At 33.0% G+C, this 23,707-nt stretch overlaps 2 long non-coding RNA genes across 2 annotated transcripts; both read right to left on the minus strand.

The window, feature by feature from the left end:
• Positions 1-1,017: 1,017 nt before the first annotated feature.
• LOC147074186 (uncharacterized) lies at positions 1,018-11,485 on the minus strand. The gene is made up of 4 exons (XR_015070200.1): positions 11,274-11,485; positions 9,669-9,815; positions 4,517-4,654; positions 1,018-3,246 (listed from the first exon to the last, which is right to left on the minus strand). It is a non-coding gene; the product is annotated as an uncharacterized LOC147074186 (long non-coding RNA).
• A 2,691-nt stretch (positions 11,486-14,176) lies between these two features.
• Positions 14,177-22,216, minus strand: LOC147074187 (uncharacterized). The gene is made up of 4 exons (XR_015070236.1): positions 21,986-22,216; positions 20,547-20,678; positions 18,403-18,540; positions 14,177-16,836 (listed from the first exon to the last, which is right to left on the minus strand). It is a non-coding gene; the product is annotated as an uncharacterized LOC147074187 (long non-coding RNA).
• Positions 22,217-23,707: the final 1,491 nt, after the last annotated feature.

Raw genomic sequence — 23,707 nt, forward strand, 5'->3', positions numbered from 1 at the left:
ATGCACACATGCACTAATATCATTGAAATATGCACTAAAACCAAAGCAATATGCAGTTAAAAATGGAACTTTTTATGGAAAAATATTGTAAATACCCACTTCCCCTAATATTACCGATAAAAAATCGAATAACAAATTAATAATCTTAAGCAATATAATACAATAACAAAAAAACACAAATAATCAATATCAAGATTTTCATTACAATTACAATTTTCAAAATAGTTTGTTTACATGTAGGTACAAATAATTGAACATAAAATGCAAAATGTAAATGTAAACTAAACACAACTTAAAATAACGAAAACGACACACTTAATTATTCCCAAATACTATTTGCTGTTTTTTGTCCGAAATAATAAGTTACAATATTTTTTTTAATATTCTCTGGCATAAAATTTTTCCGCATATCTGTAAGTATTTTCTATATATGCGGAGAATGATCTCTCAACGTTCACAGATATGATAGCGTAAAATTTGAATAACGTTCCTGAGTTGACTTCACTTTTTCCGATAAATTAATGAAATGCTCGAGAATGCCATTAAAAATGCAAGTGCATCTACCTGATTTAGCTGTTTCGATAAAATTTTAAATGCAAAAGCCCTAAAATATGCATTTATTAATGAAATATGCACTAATGTCTCAAATATACATTTATTTGCACAATAAAATTTTATTTCTGGATTCTGCGTCTTTCGAAACGGATTTCTGTGCAACTCCCATAGCTGTGCATACACCCTAACAAAACATGCACTAGCATTTAAATCTGGGCCCTAATATTATAATTATACAAAAACTCCACAATATCATACATCATTTTTTTAATCGGAGGACGAAAGTAAGCTTTATATTTAAAAAAATACGCAAAAAGTAGGTAGGTACTAAAATTTCTATATTTGTGTACAAGAAATTGGTGAAAAATACCTACCGACTATAATTTCGCAATTAAAGAACATTTGGATATCCTGGAAAAAAATGCTCAAAAAACGTACCTACCTAAATAAAACCCTTGATTTCGGTTTAAATATTTGTTTTTTATTCTTCGGGAAGCGTTTTTGGTTGGAAAAGGTACCTGGATAAAAAGGGATCTCGGAATTTCTTAAATACTCTGTTGTTTTTTTGGTGAGAAGCAAAACCTATACATTTTCAACATTATAAAAACGCGTACAGTACTATAAACTTATCTAAAGAACGGTCAAAAATGAAACTACGGACTATCATTGTTATTAATTTTGAAATTAATGTAATTAACTGGGACAACGTTAAATATGCGTTATTCGAAATGAGTCATGACCAAGTACTTAATAATCATTTTAATAATACCACAGTTGAAAAATTTTGGTCGAAGTTATACGTTGACAAAGAATCAAGTCAATTCAAAGAATTAGATACAATTATTGTTATAATAATATTATCAATTTTTTTTACTACTGTGTTCTGAGAAAGATCATTCAGTGTAAGGCACTTGATAATGAACAAATATCGAAGCCAGTTGACAGATGTATACTTAGAAGCAGCCATGCGGCTCGCATTGGAAAAAAAGGAGTATTGAGTAATTTCCATTTGCATTATTTTTAAACACATAAATAGATATTGAATACGTGTATTAAATAAGGCTCTAAGTACCAAAAAGTAGTATTGCCTGTAGTTACAAAATACCGAGTCATTGCAGTAAAATTTCATGAAGCAGACCTTTTGAAAAATGTAGTTTTACAGTGTGAAGCAATCACGGCAGCTTCTATAATTTTAGGTATTAAGAACTCGCAAGTGTCAACACACCATCGTCAGCTATTTTATATTGAATGCTGTTGACAACGGATTTACAGCGTCGACAGGTTTAATTATTTTGCTGTGTTTTTTTGACTTGCTTGAGGCACTTAGACTATAGTTGAAGTTATTGGCGTTGGTATGTAGAATATTTTTATATAAAAATGTCAGTATTTATTATTTTGGTACTTAGCGCCTTAATTAATACACGTATTCAATGTTTAAAAGAAATTATTTTTTCAAATGGTTTTTCTTTAAATAAATTGATACATTTTTTCAATACCTTAATAAAATTTAGTTTTAAATTTTTCAATCACAACAAAAGTGAAATTTGGTGCGCCCATCTGACATTTCCACAGAAATGTCAATTTTAATTGTGCGGCCACAGTTAAATTTCACGTGAGAACCACTGATATAGATGATTAATAAATACATTAGACCAGTGTTACACAGTACAAAGAATTCGAAAATGTTAAAGGCATAATCAAATCATAATAGTTAATGTTTCGAAAGGGAGGTATAACAAACTAAAACTAAAAGCATTGACTGTTTAAGAGGTTTACAACTGAATGACGTGTCTTTTTATGCAATTTCATACTATAATATCTCCTACATGAGTAATCACATTGAAGACATTTGAATGGCATTTCACCAGCATGAGTAATTTTGTGTATTTTCAAAGTACTAGATGAAATACATGAGTAATTACATTGGTCACATTTAAATGGCTTTTCACCAGAATGAGTCATTTTGTGTGTTTTCATGTTACCTAACTGAATACAAGAGTAATCACATTGATTACATTTATATGGCTTTTCCCCAGAATGAGTCATTTTGTGTGCTTTCAGATTACTAAATTCTCTACAAGAGTAATCGCATTGGTCACATTTAAATGGCTTTTTACCAGAATGAGTCATTTTGTGCCTTCTCATGTCACTAGATCTAATACATGAGTAATTACATTGGTCACATGTATATTGCTTTTTTCCAGAATGAGTCATTTTGTGCCTATTCATGTCACAAGACCTTATACATGAGTAATTACATTGGTCACATTTATATTGCTTTTCCTTAGAATGATTCGTAATGTTTAGATTCTTGAAATCAGATCGAATGCTTTTGAAATTTTCCATTTTATCCGCTATAGATTTTTTATGAAACGCTTTGTGAAGCTTCAATAGAGATAACGATGCAAAAAAATCAAAACAAAAACTGCACGCAAAATTTGCTTTATTAAACGATTTTTTTTCTAGCTTTATTACGGCTACTAATAATGTGGGGTCTATCGTGTAAGATTGTGTATGCTTACGTTTAGCAGTGGGACTGTTTATATTAGTAATCATTTCATATGGCCTCCATTCTTTCTTAATGTCTTGAGAAGCAATCTGTATTTCATCGTATGGCTCCTGTTCTTCTATGATTTTCTCTGGCAATCTGAGACTAGCGGAATATGCCATGGCAGTGGATGCAGGAATTAACTATAAGAACGTGAAGTATCGCATTAACATATAGGCATATGACATAGTTATATCAGAAAACATTAAAAATATCACACACCTTAAAGATTAATGCACAAATCTTAACATACAGGGAGAATAGAATTTACAGAAAGAAATGGTGTGTTCATAAGTTATATCGGTCTCTTTATTTAAGTATATACATTTCAGACGATTGTTTATATTCCCAACACTACATTATAATGTATGTCAAGCGCAACCCACATTGAGGTGCGTGTCGCCTACTGTCACGGCAAAAATTTAGTCTATAGTTTCGTCATTTTGTAGAATATTTATAACGTGCACCCTCTCGTAAATTCACTGAAGGATAACACTGGTGAAGAGTGCCTACTATAATGCATTAGTAATTTGAATTATTATTAATTAATCATTAATATTGCAATTAATATTTACAGTTTCTATGTGCACGTACGTTAAAATACATGCGGCATGATATCCATTGATAATAGAACCCAACCTGCAGACCATAGATAATATACAATGTTTTTATCGCAATTGCATAATGCCAACCGCTAAAAACAAAATAAAACGTGATTTTGACATGACATTCGAAAAGTGCAGGCATATTGTGGAATATGATAAAAACGTTCAAAACGTCATGCAGGTGTCGATACAGTGCCGTTCAATGTGAGATGACCTCATGATTGTTTTAGTGATTACGGAGAATTTTTCCAACTGACAATGTTCGTTTAAAGGTTCAAAATGTGCTACGGGATAGGGGCATCAGTCTGATAACATTTTTACACCAAGAACGACATTACACACTTTTTCCCGTAGCGGCAGCCCATGACAGTAGGCGAAATGCACCTCAATTTGGGTTGCGCTTAACACTACGTAGGGTATGCGTAAGACCTTAAGATAGCACTTTTACGGAATCTGGCTAAATGTGTTTACTTTACCTTATGGGGATTCATAATAAAACACAAGTCTCCCATCTATTCTGATCAAATAATCCAAATTCTATTTATATTTTCTGACGACCTACATGAGTGCAAGTCATAGTAACTATATTGTTAAAAATCATAGAAAATTGTAAAAGTTATTGATTTACTAGTATACATTATAAATAAGAGCATCGGGATTGAGGACTCTAATGTTTGCTTCGGGGTTTTGTGTCAGGAAGATACTTGTAAATATCAACTTCCTGGAAATTAGTATGCGATTAATGCGAAATAAACACGTTTTAAGTATTTTAAGATCCGGTGTACCCAGCTTAGATTAGATTATATACCTGATTTGCTGGATTGCATTCCAAATAAGAGCAACCAGGTTGTGGATCCCTATGAATGCTTTGGCTTATTGTGTCTTCAACATACTCCACTTTGAAATCGACTCCCGGAAAATTAATATCAGATTGTTTAGTGGCTTTCTGAAAAAACAATAATTTATAACTACATTTTAAAATAAAACAAATCGGTTATTTGATAAGGGTACAGCCTATTATCGGTATTGGCAAATCTGGTAGGAGATTGTTCTATAACGCAGTGCATCGCAACCGGTATGCCGTAAGACGATGCTAGGTGTGCCGCAGCGCAATCCTCTTAAAAAACAATACAAATAATTTTGTATATTGTACAATAGGTACTTACTTAATAGCCAAATTTTAGTATATGGATGGTAATATATTTGAGAAACTGTATTAACTTAATAAAACAATGCAAGATCAGAATGAAAATATATCGACGTGCTCTGATAAATTAGGAGGTAAGACAAGGATCTTTACAAATATACCAAAGGACCTACCAGACCACCATTGAAAACAAACACTTAATTTTAGATTCATTTCAAAAACATTTAACTTTGCCGAAAAAGAATTTTCATCGTTACTTTCATACAATCAATACGACTGGATGCAAAACCCTTCTGGAAACAATGCCGAAAATTCTATAGAAGCACTTTCCCTATAAGCTCTAGAGCAGAGGGGGGCAAACTGCGGCCCGCGGGCCGCATGTGGCCCGCCGGGTATTTTTTTGCGGCCCGATATCATTAATTGTACTTCTGATAACGAATAACTTTTTTATATATTTTTTAAAAAATATTGACAATAGATTAAAATTTGTTTAGCAATAGTACGCGATCCATTTTGATATTGATAGTGTACCGACAGAGCTACAACTTGAGATTATTGATCTGCAGTGTGACACTGATTTAAGAAAATTGCATCGTCGTGAAGAAATCTCCAAATTTTACAATGCCCTTAATTCAGACAAATTCGACTAATGTAAAGATTATGCAAGAAAAATGTTCGTTAATTTTGGATCAACCTACATATGTACAAACATTTTCGATCATGAACCTCAATAAAAATTCTTTACGATCAAATATCTCCGATGCCCATTTACAAGCAGTTTTGAGAATATCAACTACAAAATTAACACCTGAATTTAAAAAAATGTTCAAAAATGTACAACAGTTTCATTCTTCTCATTAATTTTTTTGTAATGTTTATTTTTCGTGATAATAAATAGTGTATATCTAAAAATGGTATTTTACTTGCGGCCCGCCACGCATTTTGAATTCTTGAATTTGGCCCTCCAGCCAAAAAGTTTGCCCCTCCCTGCTCTAGAGGAATTTGCAATTAATAAACGACGGGACGCTAAAACTGAACATCGGCGATGTTCCATTGGCTCGTTTCTGGATTTCGGTTAATAAAGAATTTCCTCTGATTTTCGACAAGGCTATCGCAGTTCAGCTCCCATTTTCTACGACATACCTAGGTGAGAAAAGTTTTTCAACTCAAGTTATAATTAAAAATAATTAATTAAATAGGGTCTTGACCGAGAATTTCGTGTTGCTCTTTCAAATATCAAGTTATATAAATATATAAAACATTTACGTTCATTGAAAAAAGCTCAGTCAGCACATTAAGGGGGGACATGCTCGTCGAAGGTCAAAATTGAGTTTTTATTGTATTTTCAAACCATGATCCTGGACACTCCTTAAACGTTGTAGATGATCTATTTATATAATTTTGAAGCCTTATTATCCTTTATAGTTATTTTAAACATTTGATGACTGCATGAAGTATTTTTGTTACATAAAATAGTATTCTTTTAAACCTCTCGCTCTTATGTTTTAGAATATAGTCATATTTCGGTACATAACTGTGCAGTGGTGTTAAGATTTTTTACATTTATTAATTTTTAAACGCATTTATAAAACCATTAGTATAATTTATTATGAGATAATTTTTGTAAAACATTCACGATAAAAAATTATTTTGATAATCTCTGTGATCCCAAATTTGACAAGAATTAGGCATTTTATTAGTCAAAAAATCGGCAAGATTAACACATTTGAATATGATTCTAAATATATTTATTATAAGCTATGTCTTTGACCATTCAAGTGTGATAAAAAATCTTATGAATAATGATTGCTTTAAAATAGTTATTGACCTAAGAATAAGGTGGTGTTTTTTTGAAATACGCCATTTCTTTTGTCATTCCCTAGTAGTTAAGCTACATCATACGGCCGTAGCCATAAAATGAAAAATTATAATTAAAGTAGGGAGTAAAATTATGTTAACGCGCGTGTTTGAACATGTACCTAACTGATTTTATTTTTATTTTTTTTTAAACGGTACATGTTCAAACACGCGCGTCAATATCATTTTACTCCCTATTTCAATTATAGTTTGTCAATTTATGGCTACGGCCGTATGTTGTAGCTTAACCACTGGGGAATGACAAAAGAAATGGCGTATTTCAAAAAAACACTACCTTATTCTTAGATCAATAACTATTATAAAGCAATCATTATTCATAAGATTTTTATTACACTTAAATGGTCAAAAACATAGCTTATAATAAATATATTTAGAATCATATTCAAATGTGTTAATCTTGCCGATTTTTTGACTAATAAAATGCCTAATTCTTGTCAAATTTGGGATCACAGAGATTATCAAAATATTTTTTTATCGTGAATGTTTTACAAAAATTATCTCACAATAAATTATACTTATGGTTTTATAAATGCGTTTAAAAATTAATAAATGTAAAAAATCTTAACACCACTGCACAGTTATGTACCGAAATATGACTATATTCTAAAACATAAGAGCGAGAGGTTTAAAAGAATACTATTTTATGTAACAAAAATACTTCATGCAGTCATCAAATGTTTAAAATAACTATAAAGGATAATAAGGCTTCAAAATTATATAAATAGATCATCTACAACGTTTAAGGAGTGTCCAGGATCATGGTTTGAAAATACAATAAAAACTCAATTATGACCTTCGACGAGCATGTCCCCCCTTAATTAGTTATTATATTGATAATACACATACATAGAAATATGTACCATTTAGTTATTCGTCGCGTGTTCTGTTGATATTTAATTATTTATTAAATTAAAAAAAACATAAATTAATGTAATTTTAGTGCATGGTCCCCACAAGGGGGGCTGACAGGGCTCTAGCCTGGGGACCGAGGTTCAGAGGCGGCCGGCGTGGCAGATGAACTATATAAGTGAGATAAACACAAATTAAAAACGTGCTCTAATAGTAAAAAAAGTGGCTGCGGCACTATTTTATGGGGTATGCTGGTATTAATATTTTAAAACATGCGATTGTAGGATAAAATTTATAATTATACCTTATGTCAATTAACTCGACAAATAATTAAATTATTCTTCACCAGACAACTATCCATATCAATAATTTTATTACGAACACCATTTGAAAAACGCTATTTTGAGAGTCTCACACAGAGGGTTGGAGCAGGAGCACATAGCAATGGAGCAATGAGGTTTTACCCGGATCACTGAATTTCCCTACTGCTCCGGATGTTTTTTTTATTATTAAATTTTTATCCTATAATCTGGGGTATATAAAAGGGTCTGCTCCAACGCTCCGGTATCACATGTATCACACTGACTTTAACCTAAGCGATAGGTAGCGGGTCCCACCAAAAATCCTGGCTTGGGGTCCCCCTTCAGGCTGTGGAGTCCATATTTTGGTATATAAATTGCTTTGCGTGTAGTGTGCCGTGGAATTCTGAGAAGACCTTTGGTGTGCTGTGGGCGAGAAAAGGTTGCGGAGTTCTGCTATAACGGACATCATGTGCGGGCTTTTATGCCTGCAGTTACCGCATGAAGAAGCATGCGTAAGGTGAAAGTACTACATGTTGTAAGGAAAGTATGACAACTGAGGTGTAGGTACGTCCAGTGTACATGGGATTTGGAATGACCAAAACGGTGGAGTTAAAAACCATAACAAACAAAATGTTACGTAGGTACTTCACATTCAACGGTGGTCAAGTGATTCGTTTTGTTTTTATTAATAAAACATCGGCTTTTATTTTTTAACGTTGTAAAATTTATTCAAACCAGATGGAAAATCAACGGGATATACAGCGGTTGAGCTTGAGTAGTTGTTTTTTTAATTGTTGTAGAATAGACAAAAAACTATAAAAACTATTAAGTATATTTTTTGTAATTATTTCTGGAACTCAGTTCATTCCATCTCTTATACCAGTGGTTTTTAAACTTTATGCTACTACGCCTCCCTTTAAAGAAAATCTAATCTTAGCGCCTCCCACCCGTTATTTCATTAAATAATACAGACATCTTTTTAAATAGCCAACAATGTACTAAGTAATACAAAAATGAAAAAAAAACTTAATTATAAAAATAAACAAGGCTTTATTACTTATATTATATTATTTTTTAAATTTATTTATTTTTCATGCGATGGATGTGCGTGTTTATTAGCATAAAGTGATCTTTTTCTACTAAACGGGATCAATATTTGGATTTCATTGCAGCTAATGTAGAAAATCCCGTTTCGGATAAATATAATGTAACGATTAAATGGCAGCAGTACTTTACTTACAACTTGTATTACTTTTATTGACAAAGTATTATATTATTCTTCACTTCGGTTTAACCAAAATTGAGCTAGGGTTTTTATTTCAATGAATTGTCGCATAATAATTCTATCATTTTTTTTCTTTTTCAATAGTAGTCAATCCAAACTCATCATCGTTCATTGACAAATGGATTCTATCATGGGCCCCACATCCTGAAGGGCCCACCTACCTATCGCTGAGGTTAAGGGCGGTGTGGTGTTTTAAAGTAATGTTTCCTAAATTTTACACGGGAGTTACTATTTAAGTATTGCAAGCATCATAAAGGTATCACATCAAATTGCAACGCACAATCAGTTATTTAAAATATGTAATAGTCCTGAAAAAAGTAGCGCCAACTTTTTTAAACTATTGGAGTAAATGTGTAATGTGTGTTATGCCCGGTCCCCAGGCACTTTATAAACTATGCATTTGCAAACTGAAAACCTGTGGCTACATTTGTGTTAAACTTTTCGGGCCTCCCTTTACACGATCAATATTTCTGTCACTATTTAAAATAAAACTACTTACCCGATTCACTCGCTCTGAATGAGAACAACCCTGTTGCGGATCTTCATAATTGAATAAGTATTTTATGTCTTCAATAAACTCAGTCTTGATGTCAATTAGCTGAGTGCCTGACTTCAATGGTATTATTGCCGGGTCTGAAACAATAGTCTGAAAAACAAAATATTATGTAATAAAATCAAGAATATTTTTAAGAAGATCGACAACATGTGCGAAGCTCGACCACACACTTGAGGGGTCTCAGCTCGTACACTCTGCAATGTGGACATGATGTGTCTGTCGTTATCTAACGACAAACTTCAATAAGAACGAGAATTTTAAAATATAATGACAACAAGCATATTGCAAACAATAATATGTACTGATCTACGATAATATTTGAATTGTCAATGTCAATTATTCATAACTAACACCTATAAATTAATTTGAAATAAAACAAAATAGTTTTATGAATATAAATGGAGGAAACTTGTCGATATTCAATTATGTCGGGCAATTGAATCGCTATTAATTTTTAGAATAAGAACACTCAATGTTAAATAAAAATAATAACAATATAAAAAGAACTTTTTATATACAACGTTTTTAAATTTTCCGTTGAATCATATAAACTTGACTTGACTAGCTTAAACGATCAAAAAAAATTGTAAGTACTTGATAGAAATAAGTAATACTGAAATGTAAAAATGACATTTGATATTGATTTCGCACGTATATATTAATAATTTAGTAGCTAGGTGCCAGCAACCAATAATAGTGGATTGGATTACGGATTTCTTCCGAAATAACTTTTCATACAAATCTACTTAAAGATGGCTAAAAGTATTTAAAAAATGCATTGGCATCGTGTTCTGATATACCCTAAAAGTTTCAAATGTCTAGCTAGTCGCGAAGTTAGGTAATAATCGGTTGCAAGATTTGTACCGGACAAATAAGAATACGAGCTAAGAAAAACGTTGTAAAATAAATGATCCCGCGATTTACTTCGTCGTTTGTGTTATAACTGTTTGTGACAACGGACACGCCATCACAATAAAGGTCATATTGCTATAAATTCCCGATGCGTGATATCGCGTACCTAATGGAATTGCGTGACGTTTTCGTAAACATGCGAATGCGCGAGTTTACTTGCTAGCTACTGTATTGAATGCGTCGTCCATTTAATAATGTCATTGCAACGGACCCTAGAAAATCAAATGAATCCAGTTTCGAAATCGTCGCCGCTAATAATAAAGCTTGTATGATCATTTGTTGCACTCTCGAGAACAGGAAGGTGTTATGTTTAGTCTCGTTTATCCGGAGTTTACAGCAGGTGACTCTATTTTATGGAAATAAATGCCTTGTTTGTGGGCAATGATATCAATAACAATGACAATTTAAGGTGTGTTATCAATTAATTGTTAAAAAAAAACTCATAGTTAAAGCCAAACAGTGTTAGCAGCAAAATTAACTGGGGTTATACGGGTTATGAAGGCCGGTCGGAACTGTGTCGCAATTGCACACGGTTTTTAGTACACAGAATACATACACCGTTAATTACGCCAGACGACACACATCTTAAAACAAACAATACTACGACGTACAACAATCCCGTTATGAAAAACTAACCTCAAAAGTGTATTCGGCCTCATTGGTGTCCTCTTGCTTTATGTAGGTAAGCAGTTGGTTGTTTGGATCATGATTCACAGGTACCTCAAACCATTTCTCCGCTTCTGCAACAGGTTCGGAGTCTTCTTGTTCGCCTTTAATATCCATTTTATGCATACAATCGGTCCTCGAGCTTATCGTGGCACACAGAACGTTACAGGCGTGACGTGCGTAAGCATTTCTCCATAGACAAAAATAGTTAACCGTGTTGCCAGTTTTGCAAATGAAAATTTTTGTAATTCGTATTTTGTAAAAATTATATATAATTTCAACAATAAAAACATATAGGTATTTTCGTTAGTTTGATTCGGGAAATCTTCTTCACTTAATAAATTAATAAACAATTATAACTCATTCGCTGCTGATTATATAATGAAATTTTAATTAGCACCTTTAAAATGCACGTTAATTACATCGATCGGCCGCCTGGTCATTACGCGCATGTGCGTCTTCAGCGTCCAAAGTAGTAAATAAATCATTGTTATAAAAATATACGTATGGCTCCCGAATTTTTTTTACCGTTGTGCCACTCATATTTGGTTCCTTTGGTCCAAGAGTTTGCCGACCCCTGACGTAGTGAGCAGTCGAAACCAACCATAATTATTATAAGGTATGGAATTGACTTTTGATCATTTTTTGATTAACAATAAAATTAAGTAGGTAGGTACCTACCTATGTCGATAGGTGAGTGATTTCGCATGAAGATTATTATCCCAAAAGATAATATTTTTATTACGTCATTATAATTATTGTAAGACAAAGTAATATAAGGGATGTTATTTAATAAACTGTCAATTTTTAAACTCTCTATGGCCTAGAGAAGGGAAATTACATGTAGATAAAACGTACGTATTGATACCTACTTTGAATTAATATTAGGTACCTACCTAGGTAGGCAACAACTATATAGATTAGCTACAAGATTTTTATTAGAATAAAGTCTACTGCTCTTACCTATTGAGCTACGGACCAATAGCAAACATTTCAAGTAGGTACTCAATAGACGGTAAAAGTCAAGTGGTGACCGACGTCTAGCTTTCTTCATAAGCCGGCTCTCACATCTAAACTCGCCCGTCTGCCGCACAGTCATAAATCAAACCTTCTTACAAAGGTCTTGAATTACTTCCGCCGTGGTTACTTTAATCTCCCTGTATTTGAAATGGCATCAACAGCATTTCTGCATGGAGTGTGACTGCATTTGATTTACTTATCGAACTTTTTATATCATAATTTTATTTCAATTCGGCGTTCAAAATTGCAAGATTTGTAGAAGGCATATCACGGTCATAAAATTCGCACAGGTCTCGAAATTCTTCCAATGCTCTTTCTGTTGGAGCATCTTTTCCGTTTGCAAGAAGAGCTGTTAAAAACTGCTTCAGTACTTCGCGATGTCGCATGAAATGTTCATTGAGCTGACCTTATTTTTGGTCATAAATGGAAAAAAGATAGTTCTTCTGAAATACTCTTCTACTGAATCATCTGGAACATTACACCTCAATGTTTGTTTCAGTGTAGTTCGCGGCTTTTTTTATTTCAACATTAAAGTTATTGGCTTTTGCACACACTTCATCATAAATAAGTTTAAACGAAAATTCTGTAATTCTGCGAACTGTATTTAGTTCACCCACAACATCGTCAACAAAAAAGTTAGGGCAGTTAAAAAGTCAGTCTGATTTTTGGAATATTTTAGACAATGGCAAGGTGTACGCAAATATAGAGTTTTGTATGGTATGGTGATTAATACATTATAAAGAGCATTATACCTATTTAATATATTTCACCCACTTTCTACATATTTTACTATGAGTATAAATTAAAAATCAAATGATTTTCATTTTAGGGAACTTTGAAACTTAAATACCATTTTGAGGACTTTTGAAATTAACATGTATGATTTTAGAGTGTTATGAATCTTGCATTATAGCAATGACGCACGATGAAGACGCAAAAGATATTTTTCTTGGAGAAAAAATAAATGTATTTTGTACAAAAAAATAGTCGAAGTACTAAATTTACAATATAATTATATTAACGATATAGTTTTTATTATCGTATACATATACATAATAAATGTATAATGAAAAATAATAATAATAATAAAATAGAACAGTAGGTGTTTATTATAAAACACTTCAAGATATTTAATACATTTTCGTTGAAAATGCTCTTAGCGAAACCAATTCTTATTATTTACAAATATTATATATTATATTTTTTTTTTAATTTGAAATGTTATAATAGCTTCACGAAGAATTAACAGGGTAAAACGTTATATTTTTAGCTCGACACAGTGAGCATTAACAAACAGTTGATGAAATTAATTATAGGTACCTAACATATTTATTTTCGTATTATTACAAATTTAAATAATCAGCAAAAATAAAATATGGAAACAAATATAGAGTAAGATATAAAATAAAATAGAATAATTAATAATACTTAAAAACTATAAATCTCTAGTAACGTGTTGGGTCTTCCTATACCACATCGGATAGCTCAACATTGTCAAACCGATTCATTCTTTCGTGTTGACTGTACATAGGTAATTATTGTCTGTTGTTAAAAAAGATACAACCGAATTAATATGGCACAGGCACCATTTTGTGTGTTAGAATTAGTTATGAACACAAAAAATGAGCCTTAAAAACCGACAGCACGCACGCTGCTGCGTTTACTCGTATACGGTTAGGTTATTTCAATTTTGTTCCTTACTTTTATACCTTTTTATCTATTTTATATTTGGTAATAAATTATGGTTTTGAATAATTTTGCTTTATTTGCCATGTCCTTACATTTACTTTCAAATGCAAAAAGATCACAAGTGCAAAAATAAGGCTTTCTGATGGTTTTTTTTTTTATTTTTTAACACTTTATTATAACACGAATACAAAAAAATTGCAGTATGCAATTATTTGATTTTTAATAAATAATTGAAAAATCTTCAAACTTCAAACTTGATTTTCTCCAAACAACAAATTTGCACTTATGGTTCGTTTACATTGGTCAAAATATTAACATGTTACATGCAGGCTTATGTTCTAATTTATACATTTCTACACAGAAAGTCAAACTCATTTATCATCATTCGTACCACCTAACCAGGGTTTTTATTCACGTCTTACACAAATAACTTTGAAATCATAAGATGTGGGACTTACTCCTGAAAATAATCATTTTTAGTAATCAAGGAATTTTGGCATAGGTACGGTTTATTTATCCAAGTGACTATTGTATCAGGTTAGATGTTAAGACCTTTCAAATATTCCAGGGTGGACGTCAGTAGAGGACCAACGTCCCAGGGGTGTGTCAATAGGCAGATAAAAATAATGTTCTAACGCATAACACACGTATATTACAAATATAACTGTTTGATTTTCATATCTTGTGTAATTTTATAGTTGTCAAAAAAACACTATTTTGATAATTTGGTAATTTCAACAATGCTATATCATTTCAATTCTCATGAAGTAGTGTTGATGCCATGCGATAAGAATTTAAAATGACTTATTCGACTGATATATGGTAAAGTTTTGGACTAATTTAAAATACATGAATAATACTGTTTCTAAAAAGACACCCATGCTTTTTTATTTAATCGAATGAAATTGTCACTATATCTTATATCAGCCAATATGAGTTAATTTTTTGTTTTCATCCTGAACTTTGATATACATGTTTATTTTATAAGTTACATTTAAACTTTTCACCCAATAGTGTAAATTTATATATTTTTATGTTAATGGGCGTTATACATGAGAAGGTACTAAAACCAAATTTAAAGCGCTTTTCACCAATGATGATATCCCACCGGATATAATACATGAATAATCTCATTGATCATAAATACTTTCAACGAGAATTTGTCATTTCTGATTATTCGTCGAATCAGATATAATACATGTTCAATTATGTTGGTCAAATTTAAGTGGTTTTTTTTTACCAGAATGAGTAATTTTGTGCAATTTTATCGTACCACATGTAATACATTAGTAATCACACTGTCAACATTTAAATGACTTCGATAGAGAGAGCTATGTTGTGGACTTTCATGTCACTAGATTTTATAGACAAGTAATCACACTAAAAGCACTCAAATGGATATTCACCAGAATGATTAATTTTGTGTAATTTCATGGAACTAAATCTAATACATGAGTTGTAAGATTGGTGCCATTTAATTAAAAGGCTTTTCACCAGAATGGGTCATTTTGTGTTTTTTCATATTACGAGATTGGATACAAGAGTAATTACATTGGTCACATTTGAGAGGCCTTTGAACAGAATGAGATAATTTGTGTACTTTCATGTTGCCAGATTGATTACAAGAGTAATTACAGTCGTCACATTTGAAAGGCTTTTCACCAGAATGAATCATTTTGTGTAAATTCATGTGGCTAGATGTTATACACGAATAAGCACACACATCACATTTAAGTGGCTTTTCATCAAAATGAGACATTTTGTGTAATTTTATTCTACTAGATGCTATACAAGAGTAATTACATTGGTCACATTTAAATGGTTTTTCGCCCGAATGAGTCATTTTGTGTTTCTTTATCTGACCTGATGAAATACTTGAGTAATTACATTGGTCACATTTAAATGGCTTTTCACTAGAATGAGTCATTTTGTGTGTTTTCATATGCCAAGATCTTATACATGAGTAGTTACATTGGTCACATTTAAATGGCTTTTCACCAGCATGAGTCATTTTGTGTAATTTCATTGCACCCGATTGTATAGAAGAATAATCACATTGTTCACATTTAAATGGCTTTTCACCAGAATGAGTCATTTTGTGTAATTTCATATTACTAGAATCTATACAAGAGTAATTACACTGGGCACAATTAAATGGCTTTTCACCAGAATGAGTCATTTTGTGTTTTTTCATCTGACCGGCAAAAATACTTAAGTAATTACAATGATCACATTTAAATGGCTTTTCGCCAGAATGAGTCATTTCGTGTATTTTCATTTGACAGGATGTTATAGAAAAGTAATCACATTGATTACATTTATACGGCTTTCCTCCAGAATGCGTCAATTTGTGCCTTTTCATGTCATTAGATCTTATACATGAGTAATAACATTGGTCACATTTATATCGCTTTTCTTCAGAATGATACAGTATGTTTAGATTCTTGAAATCAGATCGAATGCTTTTGAAATTTTCCATTTTATCCGATATTGATTTTTTATGACACGCTTTGTGAAGCTTTAATAGAGATAGCGATGCAAAAAAATCAAAACAAAAACTGCACGCAAAATTTGTTTCATTAAACGATTTTTTTTCTAGCTTTATTACGGCTACTAATAATTTGGGGTCTATGGCGTAAGATTGTATATGCTTACGTTTAGCAGTGGGAATGTCTATATTAGTAATCATTTCATATGGCCTCAATTCTTTTTTAATGTCTTGAGAAGCAATCTGCATTTCATCGTATGGCTCCTGTTCTTCTATGATTCTCTCTGGCAATCTGAGACTAGCGGAATATGCCATGGCAGTGGATGCAGGAATTAACTATAAGAACGTAAAGTATCGCATTAACATAATATAGGCATACGACATAGATTTATCAGAAAATATTATTGAAAATATCACAAACCTTAAAGATTACTGTAAAAATCTTGACATACAGGAAGAATAGAATTTACAGAAAGAAATGGTGTGTTGATAAGTTATATCGGTATCTTTATTTAAAGTAAAAACGGATGGATCATAAATATATCATTTCAGACGATTGTTTATATTCCCAACACTACATTATAATGTATGTTAAGCGCAACCCACATTGAGGTGCATGTCGCCTACTGTCACGCTGTCTCGGCAAAAAAATTTGTCTATGGTTTCGTCATTTTGCAGAATATTTAGAGCGTGCACCCTCTCGTAAATTCTCTGAAGGATAACACTGATGAAGAGTGCCTACTATAATGCATTAGTAATTTGAATTATTAATAATTAGTCATGCTTATTTCACTTAATATTAACAGTTTCTATTTGCGCGTACGTTAAAATACATGCGGCATGATATCCATTGATAATAGAACCCAAACAGCAGACCATAGATATTATACAACGTTCTTATCGCAAATACATAATGCCAACCGCTAAAAACAAAAAGAAACATGATTTTTACATGACATTCGAAAAGTGCAGGCAGATTGTGGAATATGATAAAATCGTTCAAAACGTCATGCAGGTGGCGATACAGTGCCGTTCAATTTGAGGTGACCTCATTGTTGTTTTAGTGATTAAAGAAGATTTTGCCAACTGACAATGTTCCTTTAAAGGTTCAAAATGTGCTACGGGATAGGAGCATCAGTCTCATTTTTAACACCAAGAACGACATTACACACTTTTTCCCCGTAGCGGCAGCCTGTGACAGTGGGCAAAATGCACCTCAATTTGGGTCGCGCTTTACATTACGTAGGATATGCCGAAGACTAGATATGATAGTATAAGATAGCGCTTACATGGAATCTGGCTAAATGTGTTTACTTAACCTTATGGGGATTCATAATAAACGCAAGTCCCCCATCTATTTTGATCAAATAATCCTAATTCTATTTATATTCGCTGACGACCTACATATTTTTTAGCAGTATGCTAGTACTTCTTCCTGAGTGCAAGTCATAGTAACTATATTGTTAAACAATCATAGAAATTTGTATAAGTAATTGATTTACTAGTATGCATTATAAATAAGAGCATCGGGGTTGCGGACTCTAATATTTGCTTCAGGGTTTTGTGTCAGGAAGATACTTGAAGTTAAAATGAAGTTACTGGAAATTAGCATGCGATTCATTACTGAAAGGGTTGTGAAAATAATAATTAGTTTAGTATATTATATAGATTTTAAAATTTAAAAAAAAAACAATAAATGTAATATATTTTTTGAGGCATACCCTACTATCAGTTTATGTATGATATAGCAAACGAGCAGTTTTCCTTATATACGGGCTGTTCCCATGCCTATAGTCACCAAATTCCATATGACCAGGTGCTTGAGGTGAAATGCCGAATGTTGCATGGAAATAAAGCAGTATTTTAAGATCCGGTGTACCCAGGTGAGATTAGATTATATACCTGATTTGCTGGATTGCATTCCGAATAAGAGCAACCAGGTTGTGGATCCCTATGAATGCTTTGGCTTATTGTGTCTTCAACATACTCCACTTTGAAATCGACTCCCGGAAAATTAATATCAGATTGTTTAGTGGCTTTCTGAAAAAACAAAAAAATATAAAAACATTTTAAAATAAAACAAATCTGCTGTTTGATAAGGGTGCAGCGTACTATTGGTATTGGCAAATCTGGTAGGAGATTGTTCTATAACGCAGTGCTCCGCAACAGGTGTGCCGTGAGACGATGCTAGGTGTACCACAGCGCAATGTTTCCAAAAAAACAATACAAATAATTTTGTATATTATACACTACTAAGTTAATAGCCAAATTTTTGTACATGGATGGTAATATATTTGAGCACCTGTATTTACTTAATAAAACAATGCAAGATCAGAATGAAAATATATCGACGTGCTCTGATAAAGTAGAAGATGTTAAGACTAGTATCTCTACAAATGTACCAAATGATCTACCACCTACTACCTACCTACCAAGCACTTTATTTTGGATCCATCTCAAAAACATTTAACTTTGCTGCAAAAGAAATTTCATCATTACTTTCATACAATCAATACGACTGGATGCGAAACCCTTCTGGAAACAATGCCGAAAATTCTATAGAAGCACTTTCCCTATAAATTCTATAGGAATTTGTTGAATTGAGAAACAACGGGACGCTAAAACAGAAATTCGCCGATGTTCCATTGGCTATTTTCTGGATTTCGGTTAATAAAGAATTGGGCTGAAAGGGGGGCTGACAGAGCTTTAGCCAGGGGACCGAGGCTCAGAGGGGCCGTCGTGACAGGTCAACTATATAAGTGAGATAAACACAAATTAAAAATGTGGTCTAATGGTGAAAAAGTCGCCTGCGGCGCTATTTTACAGAGTACGCTGGTATGAATATTTTAAAACATGTGATTGTAGGATACGATTTATTATTATTACTTATGTCAATTTACTCGACAATTAATAAATTATTCTTCACCGACAACTATCCATAATTCAAGTGGATGCATTAATAAATACAAAAAATCGCTAAACATACAATCAATACCATTAATTTTATCTCGAACACCATTTGAAAAACGCTATTTTAGAGTCTCACACAGGGCGTTGGAGCAGGAGCACGGAGCAGTGGAGCAATAAGGTTTTACCCGGAGCACTGAATATTTGTAGTGCCCCACTTCTCCAGATGTTTTTTTTATTATTAAATTTTCATCGTATAATCTGGGGTATAGAAATTCCTTCCCCTTCAGGATGTGGGGTACATATTTTGGTATATAAATTGCTTTACGTGTGGTGTGCCGTAGAATTCTGAGAAGACCTTTGGTGTGCTGTGGGCGAGAAAAGGTTGCGGAGCACTGCTATAACGGAAATCATGTGCGGGCTTTTATTTCGCCTCCAGTGGGTCTATTCTGTACCTATCGACCGCTAAAGTAATACAGTGATAAATATTATCAAACTTAGGGTAGGGTTGTATCAAAGTATTAGCACTTATTTTAACAATTACAATACGTTGGTTGTAATAATTGCAATAAGCGCTAAATTTAACAGTACTTCTCTTGCTGATGTTAAAATATAGTACTTATTGCAACAATTACAACCAAGTGATTGTAATTGGTACAAGTGCTAATATTTTGGTACAAACCTACCCTTAGTTTGATAATATCTATCACTTTATCACATTAGCGGTCGATAAGTATAGAATAGGCCTACATTTACCGCATGAAGAAGCATGCGTAAGGTGAAAGTACTGCATGTTGTAAGGAAAGTGTGACAACTGAGGTGTAGGTACGTCCAGTGCACATGGGATTCAGAATGGCCAAAACGATGGGAGTTAAACACCATAGCAAACAAAATGTTACGTAGGTACTTCACATTCAACGGTGGTCAAGCAGTTCGTTTTGTTTTTCAGATGGTAAATCAATAGGATATACAACGGTTGGACTTGAGTAGCTTTTTTTAAATTGTTGTAGAACAGACAAAAAAACTATAAAAACTATTAAGTATATCTTTTTAATTAATAATTAATATTTCTGGAATTCAGTTCATTCCATCTCTTACACGATCAGTATTTCTGTCACTATTTAAAAAAAACTACTTACCCGATTCACTTGCTCTGAATGAGAACAATCCTGTTGCGGATCTTCATAATTGTCTTTAATAAACTCAGTCTTGATGTCAATTAGCTGAGTGCCTGACTTCAATGATATTATTGCCGGGTCTGAAACAATAGTCTGAAAAACAAAATATTATGTTATAAAATCAAGAATATTTTTAAGAAGACGGATAACACGTGTGAAGCACGACCACACACTTTAGGGGTCTCAGCTCTTACACTCTGCAATGTGGATATGGTGTCTGTTGTTATCTAACAACAAACTTCAATACGAACGAGTATTTTAAAATATAATGATAACAAGCATATTGCAAACAATAATATGTACTGATCTACGATAATATTTGAATTGTCAATGTCAATTATTCATAACTAGTACCTATAAATTAATTTGAAATAAAACAAAATAGTATTATGAATATAAATGGAGGAAACTTGTCGATATTCAATTATGTCGGCCAATTAAATCGCTATTAGCCTCTAGAATAAGAACACTCAATGTTAATTAAAAAATAATTACAAGATAAAAAGAACTTTTTATATACAACGTTTTTAAATTTTCTGTTGAATCATATAAACTTAACTTGACTAGCTTAAACGATCAAAAAAAATGTACTTGATAGAAATAATACTGAAATATCATTTTGACATTATTTCATATTGATTTTCATAGTAACGCACATATATAATAAGAATTTAGTTGCTAGGACCCCAGACTCCTAGCAACCAATAATGGTATAGAAATAACTTTTCATACAAAACAGAATTAACTGAAAATGAATTCAATTCTACTTAAAGATGGCTAAAAGTATTTAAAAAATGAATTGGCATCGTGTTCTGATATATTCCAAAAGTTTTAAATGTCTAGCTAGTCACGAAGTTAGTTGAAAATCGATTGCAAGATTTGTACCGGATAAACAACCACCGGACAAATAAGAATACGAGCTAATAAAAACGTTGTAAAATAAATGACGTTCGTGACAACGGACCCTAGAAGAACAAATGAATCCAGTTTCAAAATGGCCGCCAGTAATTAAGCTTGTATTATTATGTGTTCCACTGTCGAGAACAGGAATGTATTTTGTTTTAGTTTCGTTTATCCGGAGTCCCATGTTTACAGCAGCTGACTTTATGTTATGGAAATAAATGCCTTGTTTGTGGGCAATTATATCAATAACAATGTCAATGTTAGGTGTGGTATCAATTGTTACGAAAACTCATAGTTAAAGGTACCTACAGGGATAGTGTTAGCAGCAAAATTAACTGGAGTTATACGGGTGACGTAGGCCGTTCGGAACTTTGTCGCAATTTGCATACGGTTTTTAGTACACAAAATACATACCTACACTGTTAATTACGCCAGACGACACACATATCAAAACAAACAATACTACGACGTACAACAATCCGTTATGAAAAACTAACCTCAAAAGTGTATCCGGCCTCGTCGGTGTCCTCTTGCTTTATGTAGGCAAGCAGCTGGCTTTTAGGATCATGATTCACAGGTACCTCAAACCATTTCTCCGCTTCTGCAACAGGTTCGGAGTCTTCTCGTTCACCTTTAATATCCATTTTATGCATTGAATCGGTCCTCGAGTTTATCGTGGCACACAGAACGTAACAGGTGTGACGTACGTAAGAATTTCGCCATAGACTAATATACATATACCTACATTTAGCCATAGACTAAAATTTTGCAATTATTATGAAAATTAAATACAAAACTCAACTTTCTTTGGTACCTAGGTACATCTCCACGTGTCACCTTCCCGTTATAATCTTTCTGGTCCACTGGTTTGCAAACCAAAGCATTTTGTCATGCCAGCGCTCCATTGGCGAGCCAAAAGTTCGGGGACAATAAATAATAATAATTATTGTCCGATTTGTAAATAATGCTCTGTTACCGATCAACGAACGAATAAAAAAGTCGTGCTGTCAAAAGTGAAAAGTGTCGATACTCGCAATGTCTTCCGATAATCCTATAATTTTGTGTTATTTATATTTATACTTGCATTAAGTAATATAGCAGTGAAAACGGCACAAGTTTTACGTTTTCTTTTATGAATTTCATAAGGGCTTGCGCAGACAGAGCGCGGTCAGGCGGTCTGCATTCCGCGTTCGGAGTTCGGCGTTCTTTGTACTGTATGGACTTCATACTGTATGGGTACACAGCCGGCGGTCAGACCGCGCCGGTCAATTGGAACGCTAGAGTTCTGGAGTTCTATGCCCGGAATTACAAAGAACGCCGTACATCCCGTCCAGTCCCGTCATAGGAATTTAAGCAGTCACACAACATAGAGCGAAACCACACGGGGGAGTGAGTACGCAACAGCGGTGCTTTCTCACTTCCACTCGCAGTCGGAATATAGCGGTCTCGCATTATGCAGCGCTTGTGTCAGTACAACGTTTGTAAACAAATGGAACGCTTATTGTTGACCGCCACCTGTCTGCTGTCCCTGAACGTTAGCGGTCAACGGTCGGTTGAACGCAGAACTCCGACCGCTCTCTGTCTGCGCAAGGCCTAAATACAAATTTTAAAAAAATTGGTAAATCCCTCATTTTCTAATGTGTAAATTAACAAATTAATCAATAAAAATGTTTAAAACAATAACAGATTTTTTTCGGTCCGAATGATTGCGTAGGTATTAATGTTAAAATTATCATATTCGCGTAATGATCGACGAACGAAGTCTGGCAACACGGAAGGTAAAATATGCTTTGGGCTTTTTGCGCGCGGATCATATTCTCAAGTATGCTAAATTTTGATCATTGACCCAAGTTCGTGGAGCATGCTGATGTTCTTTTCAAACTAAACAGTCGCATTTGACCAATCTGCGGAGCAACATTTGGCAACGTGTGTTTTGTGATTAAGGATGACGTCACACCGAAGTATTCAATACGTTGCAGGCGGACGAGTTTTGACGTGAGAGCCAGCTTATAAAGGTTCAGGAGAAAATTTATATGTTGGTTGTACTTATATTAAAACATCTTATTATGTGTAGGTAGGTATAACAATAATTTTATCAATAAACCTATTTGAATAACAACAGCTGAGAATAAAATTACCATGACTACCCAAAATTATACTTACAAGAATAATTAATCAACTACTAATTAATAATAAGTAATTTTATTAAGAAATCTTAA

Source organism: Rhyacophila brunnea, unplaced genomic scaffold (assembly GCF_057557595.1).
Source record: "Rhyacophila brunnea isolate RB1 unplaced genomic scaffold, BYU_Rbru_1.0 scaffold_16, whole genome shotgun sequence".
Classification (NCBI taxonomy): Eukaryota; Metazoa; Arthropoda; class Insecta; order Trichoptera; family Rhyacophilidae; genus Rhyacophila; species Rhyacophila brunnea.